This window comes from Lepus europaeus, chromosome 9 (genome assembly GCF_033115175.1).
Source record: "Lepus europaeus isolate LE1 chromosome 9, mLepTim1.pri, whole genome shotgun sequence".
NCBI lineage: Eukaryota > Metazoa > Chordata > Mammalia > Lagomorpha > Leporidae > Lepus > Lepus europaeus.
The window spans coordinates 109006971-109018433 of NC_084835.1; the positions used below are offsets into that span (position 1 = coordinate 109006971).

The 11463-nt window shown below is 48.8% G+C and overlaps 1 pseudogene; it reads right to left on the reverse strand.

Moving 5' to 3' along the window:
* Positions 1–7784: 7784 nt before the first annotated feature.
* On the reverse strand, positions 7785–8418 carry LOC133766631 (protein lin-28 homolog A-like; annotated as a pseudogene).
* Between the last annotated feature and the right edge of the window lie 3045 nt (positions 8419–11463).

The window sequence follows — 11463 nt, forward strand, 5'->3', positions numbered from 1 at the left end:
TCCCACATCCGCAGCGATGGTAGCCAGCACAGTTTCCATGGAGGAATCAAGCTGGGGGCATTTCATGGAGATGAACCCCACGCTCTGGGCTGCGCTAAGCAGCATGCAGGGTGTGTATTTGCGTGTGTGTTTGTGTGTGGGTGTATGAGACCAAGAGACTTGGATACACCTCAGCTCAGGTGCCTGTTGTCATTGCTACTGACATAGGGAAGGCTATTTAAAGTCTCAGCAAACGCCATGAAAGCCAGGTTGGCATTTAGCACAGCAACTGTTAAGATCCTCTTTGGTTAGAACTGGCTCTGCTTCCAATCCAGCTTCTTGCTAATGCACACCCTGGTGTTATGGGTGAGGTGGGGTCTAGATTCCTTTTCCAAGGTCTTGCCTTTCACCTAGAGAAGCATTCTAAATACAGACATAAATGTGGTGCACAGAGTGATACAGTTTATTTGAAAGGTAAGGAACACACACACTCATGGACACTGCTCAGGAATAGAGTGGGCCAGGAAGGGAAAAGGAGGGGGAAGGGAAGTGCAGAGACCACCAGCCTCAGCACCCTGTCTCGTCCTGGTCTGCGGGGACAGCGAGCCCTTCCAGTCACCAGCCTCTTCTGAGGTTGGAAGGGGAGCGGCTACGTGGTACCTTCCAGTAGAAGAGCGATATAGCCTGGGAAAGGGTTTGTTTGACTGAAGGGTCGGCAGATAGGTTAGCATAGGGCAGGGGAGGTGTGGTTCCCAGATGGCGGCCCCTGTCTAGCTCCCTGCCTTATTGCATGTCACTGAGAGGCAACGGACCATAGCTTAAGGGCTCAGGTACCCACCACCCACGTGGGAGATTTGGATTGAGTTCTAGGCTCCTGGCTTTGACCTGGCCCAGCCCTGGCTATGGTAGACATTTGGGGAGTGGACCAGTGGGTGGAAGATCTATTTCTGTCTCTCAAATAAATGAAAATAAATAAGTTCATAAAGGCCACCAAGTCTGCATGACTTCTCACCCTCCCAGGAAATTACAGAGTTCAGAGTGGTGCACATCCCAGTCTGTGCTGTTCCTGAATCATCCTCTCTGTGTCGGCTTAGGTAGGATTCCCATCATGTTGTTATACTGGAAATTCTCTTCTACTCTTGCCAAAATGTCCTAGTACATACGTTATAGAACGGCCCCCAAAACTAGTTGGAGAAGTTGCTATAGTACCTCCAAACCGACACATAGAAAGCCCATCACTGGCATTGGGATGGTGGGAGGAAGCAGGCTTTTATTGCTAAGTGCAGAGCTAGGAGCTAGGCAGCTAGCACTGAAGTCTGGACTCCCCCAGGGGGTAAAGTCCGGGGATGAGGAGTGTGTGTTCAGCACGAGCCCAGGTTCCCGGTTGGCAATACCATGTTTTTATGGTGGAAAAGTTGGGGTTCCTTCTGTCTGGGGCTACACACAGGTGACGGTTGCTTCCTGCCTAGGCAGAAATTCCCCAGCAACAAGATCCTTTGAGATAACACCGACCATCAAGATGTTAACTCTTGGGAAGTTTCGCTGGGTCAGTTGTATCCCTGCCTCAATTTGGTGAAGTACTTCCAGCATGTGCTTAATTAGGGAAGGGTGAGGGCAACTTAAGCTAGGGGTGCGAGGCCGGGACCTGATATTATCTCGCATCTGCCTTCAAGACCGTTATTAGAGGTTTGGTTTCATAAATGCAGATTTTGCTTTTCTAGTAGCACTGAACACTGCTGTATTGGAATTAGTTAAAAGCAATGCATTCTAAGTTTTTTTTCCCCCAAAGGATACATATTTCTCATTTTTGTCTCCAGTTTGTTTTTGCAGTTTTTTAAATGGCAAAGAAAACCAACATGCGCTGATTTATATACCAAGAAAATTAGGAAAAGGTGTCTGAGTTCCTGAGGTTATTTATTGTCTCTTCTAGCTAACATTGCTTGTTATTCAAATCCTGCATGCAGATGATAAGAAAGGAGAAGGGCTGGCCTCCTGGGGGGCGCTTAGCACCTGTGCCTCTGATGTCTGATTCAGCTCCTCCAGAGCAGACAGACTTTCACTAGGGTGGCTTGGGAGCTACATTGTGTTGCAGGTTCAGGAGGGAAACTGATTCCATCACACAACTGTGCCCCACCTGCTCCGCGCCCTCCCCTCAGTTCTGGCTCCACCAAAGAAAACCAGACCAAACCAAACCAAAACAAGCTGTTCCATCAAAAGCCTTTCAGCTCCATACTTCCTAAGTGAAACCCAAGGGGAGAGCATCCCTGCGGTAGTGTCAACAATGGAAATCAGTCTGCTCTTACACACCCTGGTGAGGGAAATTGCTCTTTAAAGAGTTGCCTTTCAAATACAACACTGTGGGCTGAGAATCAAATATGTGTGCCATTGAAGTTGATAGCTGGCAAGTGCTATTTGTGGTATTTATTTCAAAGAAGCCAAGTACTTAAATGGAGTTAAAATAGCTTCCCCCCACACACCCTCCCACCCCCCCACCCCCCACCCCCCCACCCCCCCAGCCCCCCCACCCCCCCCACCCCCGCAACCTATAACCTTTGACTCAACCCCTCTCTGAGTTTTGTTTGGATTTTGAAAACTGACAACAGAGGCCAGAGGTTAAGACGCCTACATCCCACATCAGAGTGTCTGGGTTCAAGTTCCAGCACCATTCCCAATTCCTTCTTCCTGCTAACCTTCACCCTGGGAGGAGGTGGGCGATGGCTCAAGTAGTTGGTCCCTGCCACCCAAGAGGAAGAACTGGATAGGATTTCCAGTTCCTGTCTATGCTTGGCCCAGCTCTGGTCTCCCTAAAATTCGTTTTAAGACTTATTTATTTATTTGTTTATTTGAAAGGCAAAGTTACAGAGAGAGAGAGAGAGAGAGGAGAGATAGGAAGAGATCTTCCAGCTGCAGTTTCACTCCCTCAAATGGACATAATGGCCAGGGCTGGACCAGGCTAAAACCACGAGCCAGGAGCTTCATCCAGGTCTTCTGTGTTGGTGCAGGGCCCCAAACACTTGGGACATCTTTTGCTGCTTTCCCAGACCCGTTAGTAGGAAGCTGAATTGCAAGAGGAGTGTCAAACTTGAACCGGCATCCATATGGGACACCAGTGTTGGGAACAGCAGCTTAACGCACTGTACCATAGTCCCCCATTCTCAAATTTTTAGAAAATTAATAAGAATAGAAGTTGACAACGTGCTTTAAGGAGCTTCATCTACAAGGAAGCATACATTTTTGTTCCACCTGATATGAGACAAATCAAGGAAATAGGATTAGGCCCAGGATCTGGAGGCCCCACCCCTTGCCCCCTACATGATCTCACCTATATCCACCCACCTGTCTATCAACCATGTAACCACTCCCCCTTTGAAAGGGAAGCAGAGGCTGGAGAGCCCTGAGCCAGCTGCCACATCGCCAACCTCGCTGCTCTCCGGCCCTCCCTCCGTCTCTCACTTGCGGTCTTTGGCCTGCTCCCTGGAAAAGCCTGGTATGGAACTCCCCGTCTGCTCTTCCGGACCCGCTCTTCCTTAATGAAGCCCTCGTGTTCCTGTGTATGTTTCTCACTTTCCGAATAAATCCTGACCTTTATCATGTTGCCTGTCTTGTTTGGGCAGGTGCTTAGAATTCTCATCTAAGTAAACGGCAAGAACCCGAAATATTAAATTCTGGCTTAAGTAAACCCATAAGCACCCACTGAGGGTTAGGTGATAGAGTCAATGAAATAAACTGATAGACCAACAAACAGCAGACAAGATTCATTGCATGCATCTTTCCTGGTGGATGAGGGTCCTGAGGCGGGGGGTGGGGGGTGGGGGGGTGGGGGGGGTATTCCTGACTGTAGGCTTACAATGTGAGTTTTCCCTGCTCTCTTGCCTTCCCTTTTGCTTCGTTTTCCTTCTTTGGACTTAATATGCAGAGGCTGAGGTCAGTGCCCTCCCGCATTCTCGGCACCTCATTCACTTTCCCTACAGGCAACCGTTGCAATCGATTTAATATGTCCCTTTTTCATTTCTATGTGTTCTTGCAAAATGATATTTTATATAAAGACACACAGATATATGCTTTTGATTCTGAAACAATTATAGATACATAAGAAGTTGTTAAAAAAAATATAGAGGGGCCGGCGCTGTGGCGCAGTGGATTGAAGCCCTGGCCTGGGGCTCCGGCATCCCATGTGGGGGTCGGTTCTAGTCCCGGCTGCTCCTCTTCCCATCCAGCTCTCTGCTGTGGCCTGGGAAAGCAGTGGAGGACGCCCCAAGTCCTTGGGCCCCTGCACCCGTATGGGAGACCTGGAAGAAACTCCTGGCTCCTGGCTTCATATTGGCACAGCTCCGGCTGTTGTGGCCATCTGGGGAGTGAACCAGCAGATAGAAGACACCTCTCTCTGTCTCCAACTCTCTCTGTAACTCTGTCTTTCAAATAAATAAAATAAATCTTTAAAAAAAATTTAAAAATATACAAAGAGGTATATGAAGGGATTTCTTCATTGTATTTCCCCCAGGGAAATGAGAAGGGCTGGGGAGAGTCAACATATGTGTTCCAAAGCAATTGGAAAATGGGAAATGAAGAACTCAGTACAGCAACAACCAACCTTCAAATAAACACACCCCAGTGATGCGGTCACCAAACCCAAGGGACTCAGGCTCCCGCAGTTCAGGAGTGAGGGGAGGGGATCAGTGAAGGACCAGACACAAGCTTCCCTACCCTCCCTCCGTCTTTCCCACAAGTTCAAGGTTTCACACAAAGCTTTGGTTTCCAGCAGTACACATGGAGTTACACTCATCCATCTCCTATCAAACATCTTGTGGCCACTTGGACATAAGTTTCTTGCACCTAAATAAAAGTTCCTGAGTGACTTGGATGTACAATCACAGCTCCTTTCTTGGTCTCCAAACCCCACTTTGTACACAGAAGGTGCCCAGTAGCTTCTCTTCTTTAGGATACAAATTGAGGAGGTTTCATCCATCCAAAAACATCAGTGTCTTACGTCTTTGGCGTGAACCACATCAGGAAATGGTCTTGGCTCAGGAGGTTGGGAACAAGGGGCGGAGGCTTCCTCTTTTCTTCAGGATTTTTACCTGAATCCTTTAGATGTGTGGAGACACCCCAGCAATGAAATGTTTACGTGTGGGTGTGCAGGTTTCCTTTTGTGGATGGGGCAGTGGAGAAGAGGGTAGGGTAGGAGTCAAACTTTAAGGATAGAAGGTCCAGAATAGGATAGGGAAGGGGAACACAAAAGCAAGGATGGTTTAAGATCCCCACTTCAAGAAGAGAGCTCCCCCAAACTTATGTTTCAGATCCTTTTGCCCGGTGCAGGACCTTCTGTCAAAGATGCTTTGGCTACTTTTCTCTCAACACAAAAAGAAGTTTGTAAACAATAAAACCCCAAAAGAACATGGGGAAAAACCAACACATTATTGTTATGGGAAATACTGGCAGAGAACACATTATTACCTCGGTTCTTTGTCTGGCATGAAGAAGAATTTCCAAGCAGACAAGCAGAGAGATTTAAAAAGCATGGTTTATTAGAGTCAGCCAGAGCAGCATGGAGGGAGGCTTCCAAGAGAGGCAAAAACCCAAAGGACCCAGTGGCACTGGGTTTTTCAAGTACAATTTTGATCGACATTTAGTTACCAGGTAGGGACAAACCCTTTTTGTAATCCTTTGTCCTGTCTGGCTTGCTCAGGATAAAACAAAGGAGCCAACAAGCTTGGATACCTAATTTGTTTTCACAATAAACTAGGAGCTCAGAAGAGTGGAGTCACCACTCCCTTGCTATTCTCATGAGATTGGAAGCTCCCAGGAGTGGGCAGCAGGCACTTCTGACTTTGCTGAGGGTAATTTTTGGGAGAAGGCAAGCACTCAACACCCCAAATTTCCACTGGGACACCCTGAGTGCCTAATAACCCATCTGACTCCTCACATTCTGTTTACCCATCTAGGCCACCGAAGCGATCACCAGCTCAGACTCCCTGAAGTCCTTCAAAGACAAATACGATAATTAAGGGGGCAGCACTAGGGGGAGACAGGCCCCCAGGCCACACACACATCACCCAATGTGTTCTGTTGCATTTGGGGGAGACAGGCATCCAGAACCAGACACACATCACCCAATGTGTTCTGTTGCATTTGGGGGAGACAGGCCCCCAGACCACACACACATCACCCAATGTGTTCTGTTGCATCTGGGGGAGACAGGCATCCAGAACCAGACACACATCACCCAATGTGTTCTATTGCATTTGTCCCGTTTCAACACAGCGAGGAGGGTTTGTGGTGATCTCTCAACATGTAAATGAAACCCCCTTCTTCTCCTTTGGTTACCACGACACAGTCATCACTACAGTTACAGGGCAGGACACTGGCTCTGGACACCACCGAGGCCCTCACTTATGGGTCTCCCTGGAAACCAAGAATTTGGAAAGGGTAAGGATTTTTTGGTCCTTGCTTCATGCTTCTATCCCTGGACAGCACAGAATGGGTACAGGGGTACTGGTCTTCAAACTCATCCTTACCAGCTCACATTTTTCACATACTCACATTTTTCACACACGTGTACATGGGTGCACACGCACACACACACACCCTGTTGTGCATAGTGGCCTCACCTAAATCTGTTGAAGGATGGCTCTCTTATGTGAAGCAAAAGACCTGTGTCCTTGGATCAGGCAACCCTAACCATGGCTCCCTCTCTGGGCCTTTCACCTCGCGTGGCCTGTCTGAACTTCTCTGCACCCCCTTCTCCTGTCCAGACTAATTTTCAATCTCCCAGGAGGAGGAGATCAAGTCATGGGGCAACCCCATTGACACTTCGTCTCCTATGAAATACTGTCAAGGTGGGGGGGGGGGTCTCAAGAGGACAATGTGGCAACAAAGCCAGCTCTAACCGGCAAAATGAGGTAGTTCAATAGGCCGTGCACTCCAAATAGTTGCTCCCCATGGTGATTAAAAACAACAAGTCTTCCTGCTGTGCAGACCTGGAGCTGCTGCAGACTCAACCCTGAAATCGCTCATGTACCTGAGAACACAGGGCAGGAATGAGGCCTTCGATTAAAATTATACAAAAATACAACACCAGAATATTTATATTAAGAAAAACAAGTTCAAATGCACAAGATACATCATGTGCACAGTTGGTGCAGTTGGCATCCTGGAGAAAGTGGGACCCAAGGTGCCCTTAGCCAAGGGAGCAGATAAATAAATCGCATTGGCCCAGATGGGGTGGGAGTGAGCTCAGGAGCAGCGGGTCTGTGACTGTTCCCCTAGCCACCCTTTTTGTGGATCGTCACAGCCTGGGGTTTGGGACAGTTCCCAGCAGCCTGTCTCAGGATCGAGTTATAAGGATGCAAGATGTGGAAAACCCTGCCTTACTCCCGCGAGAGTCCCTGCCACAGGACGTGGTGGTTTGTGGGTTGGGTCCAGGAATCTGGTGCCACTACCAATCCTCTTACCCTGGTGAGGGAAGTACTATTCCATATCCTTCCTAGCAAGGACTTCTTCCCCACCCAGGTGACTTTCCAAAGCTAGAGATTTTGCACGCGAGGCCTCAGACAAAGCATGCAGGTTACAGGGTGATGTCGGCCCAAGCCCCTTATCTGCATTTGGCTACAGCATGGTTGGAATTCCCTGCCTCACTCCTTCCTCCCAGCAAGAAGGGAAAAAGGGGTGATGCTGTGAACCCCAGCCTGGGATACACGGCAGTGCCAGCTCCCCCCAACCCACCCTGTCCCCACTCTGCACTCTGTGGTTGATGCCTGCTCCTGAAACTTCCTGATAGCAAAAAACCAGCCCCCATCCACTGTGGCTCAATTCTGGGCCTCAGGGAGCATAGCAGGGCTGTGGAGCTCTTCTTCACCCTCCCGGAAGTAGGCTGGCCTTCCCTGGGCGCTGGGGGCCCGCTGGGCCTTCAGGGGGCACTAGGCCACCCTATGGTGATGCTCTGGCAGAAGTGGCATTTTTTGGGCCGCGGTGGCAGCTTGCACTCCTTGGTGTGATGCTCTAGACCTCCACAGTTGTAGCACCTGTCTGCTTTAGACCTGTGCGTTTGCATGTTCTTCCCCTTTGACCGCCTCTCGCTCCCAATACAGAACACCCCCCCAGGCCTGGTGACACAGATGGACTCCAGGCCCTTGGTGGACTTCTTGATGGTGAACACCACTGCTTCTCCTCCTGCAGGCTCCGGAAGCCCTCTGTGCACTGCTTACTCTAGTGCACAAAGATGTCCAGAGCCGGGGTTGAGAGTGACCCTGGCGCCTGCGGTCATGGACCGGAAGCCGAACCCCATGAGCACATTGAACCACTTACAGATGTTGTCCCGTGCAGCACCTGCAGCTTGTCTACCACCCCGGGGGGGCGGGGGGCGTCCTTCTGCGCCTCCTTGGGTGCCTTCTCCTCCTTGGTGCAGCCACTTGCAAACTGCTAGTTGGACACAGAGCCCATGATCATCGGCAGAGCCCACAGCCCCAGGGCCCCAGAGAAGTCTGGAGACAAAAAGGGCTACTAAACTCTTAAGATCTGTCCTTGTTCTTAGGGATGTACTACTTCATTGCATAATGTCCTACATCATGTATCTATCACATTTTGCCCTCAGTTCTCCCAGGGCACATCCAAGTTGCCACCAATGACCTGTCATCGAATATCAGATTTGAATAAACATTCCTGAGCACCTGAGGCGATGGTGCTGAGTGAGGGCTTCCTCGAAGCCCAACTGCTGGGACATTTTTAATTGAACCAGGTTTTGCCAGGCTGTCCTCCAGAATGGTGGTTCCGGTCCATACTCCTGCATCTAGCAGAGTGCAAGCTTTCTGTGTCCTCACACCCTAGCCAACTTCCTAGCCTTTGTAAGTATCATGGAGGGACGCATTGCTTGAATTTGTGTTCTCTTGTTGCAAACAGACTTGAGGGGGCTCAGGACACGAATCCTGCAGCTCTGCACCTTGGCACTGGAGAGAACTGCAGAAGTGGGATGGTCACTGCACGTTCCCTCACCCTTCTCCCCTGAAGTAGACCATAAAACTCCCATTCCAGAGGGACTCAATGGTCTCTGCCTGGAGACCATTCATGCCTTTATCACTAGAGACTCAGGGGCACAAGGAAGAATCTGAACGAACAGGCTTGCTAGGTCCCCCTAGTTCATTACCATTTGATCATACCCCCTTTCTTCACAGCTATCCACATCTTCATCAGTGTTAGCCCAGGTTTCCCCTTTGCTTTGGGTCTTCATTTCTAAAGTTGCCTGTGTCAATGAAACCTACTGTAAATAAATGCACATGCTTTTCTCCTGTTAATCTATCTTTCAATGTTGGGCTCTCAACTACACATCTGGCAATGAAATCTTTCCTACCTATAATCGCTTCCTAAGCCAGTTAGCTTTTTGAAATTCTTCCTCTATCTATCCCCAGTACTACAAAATGTGAATGTACTTTGGAAAGAGGGTCTTGACAATGATAAAATGAGGTCGTTAGGGTGGCCTCTAACCCAATACAGTGTCCTTATAAAAGGGGAAACTTGCACACAGAGGCAGATACACACAGAAGGATTACAGTGTGAAGGGACATGGGGAGAATACCATGTGAAGACTGGGGTGATGCGGCCACAAGCCAAGGCGTGTGGGAGCCTCCTCGGTCTGGAAGAGGCTAGGACGAACCCTTCCTCTTTGGGAGTCACAGGGAGCCTGGCCCTGCTGACACCGGGATTTCAGACTCAGTCCTCCTGAACAGGGACACGGGAAATTCCAGTTGTTGGATGTTGCTCGGTTGGTGGCATTTTGTTGCAGCAGACTGAGACGAACACACTGCGTGACCTGTGTGTCCAGGCCATTGGTCAGATTTGCAGAGGGCTCCCGCCTTTGCCTATGAATGTCCTGCTCTTTATCTGCTCTAGATTAATTCACTCTTTATTGCCTTTCTCCCTCTTCTCTGTCGCGTTCACCTGCTGCTCCACAGCTGCTTTGAGAGTAGACTTTCAAGTAGAAGGGAAGAGCTAGGTAGCGGCAGGAAGTGAGAGGGACATGGGAAGCAGGTGCAGTTTTAGGGATAGGAGGCTTTCTGATGCCCCCAAACAGAAATAAGAAGGCAGCCCTGGGTTGAGGATCAGCCTGGAGACTGAGAAGTCTCTGACTCCCTCCCTACTTTGAGCACTTTGTCCCCAGAGCCTCTGTGAGGCCAAGATCAGGGAGAAGTGTCAAGTCGATCCCCAAACCATTCCTAGCCTAGGTTTACAGGTGCTTCCTACCACTCACTGTCCACCTTTAATGAAGCTGACTGTTTGCCTCTTGCCCACATCTACAGGGTCCGATGAGTACCTGGACCAACTCAGGACACCCTGCAGAGGCTGTGAGAGGTCTTCTGAAACTCTGCCCTCTGGTTGATTCTTTGAGCCCTTCAGAATATTCCAGAAGGAAGGCCATGGAGTATCCAAAACGTCTTTGCCTTGAAAAGGACCCTTTATTGCCAAAGCTGGACAATGGCGAGAAGAAAGGCCAAGGCCAGCTAGCAGAATACCACGTGGGCAAGGCCTGGCCTGCAGAAGCAGGTGCAAGGAATTTGATTCTGCCCAGGATGTGGTTTCTAAAATGAGCCAGTTTCATCCATCATTAATTTTTACCTCCCTGAGTGGGAGATGGGATGATTTGCGGGTGGGAGGGTGGTTTTTTGGGGGAGGGGAACACTATAATCTGAAAGTTATACTTTCAAAATTTATATTTATTAAAAGTTTTCTAAAAAAATTTTTTTACATCCTTAGACTGTGCTATTTCATTGCTTTCCCATGGTACTTCCCTGAGAGGCCTCTTCTACTTCCTCAGCACCCCCCAAACATGTAGCGGCTGGAGTTCCAGGCAACTCTTGGGACACTCACTAGCCTGGCCCTGCCCTACTGGATGTGGTGTGGACAGATGAGCAAATAGGGAGCCCTGCAAGCAAGAAGCTCCATGTTTGCTTCAAACTGAAAAAAGCAAGAATGCTCCAACAATTTGCCCTTTGCACCTCAAGGTACTAGATGAACTTTTCTAAGTAAGTTCTTGGAAAAGATCAAACTTGCAACTGGCAAATCCCATAGAGTGATTCCAAATATGAAGAGCTCAAGCTAGGGTTGTGTTTTGTTTAACAAAGCTTCCACTAAAGGATGTTGTTCAGCTGTCTCACAAGTGCATATTGCCTATTAATTCAAGGCATTAGGTGGCTGTATTTTTCAAATAAAGTGTTGCTGCTGGACCAAACCAAACTACCCTTCTGTATATGAAGCTTAGGTTCAGTGAGTGACTTTTCATTTTGGGGTAAGGTGCTGCCTTCACAAACAAGATGTGAAGCTCAGGAGCCATACAGGAAAAATGTGCGGATGAGATTATGTGATGATGATGATGATGATGATGATGATGATGATGATAAAAGCTTCTGCCTGACAACAACAAAACAAAATCAAAATGAAAGATAGGAAGAAAATATTGTATTATGTACAAGACATTAGGGTAATGGCTGTATTATC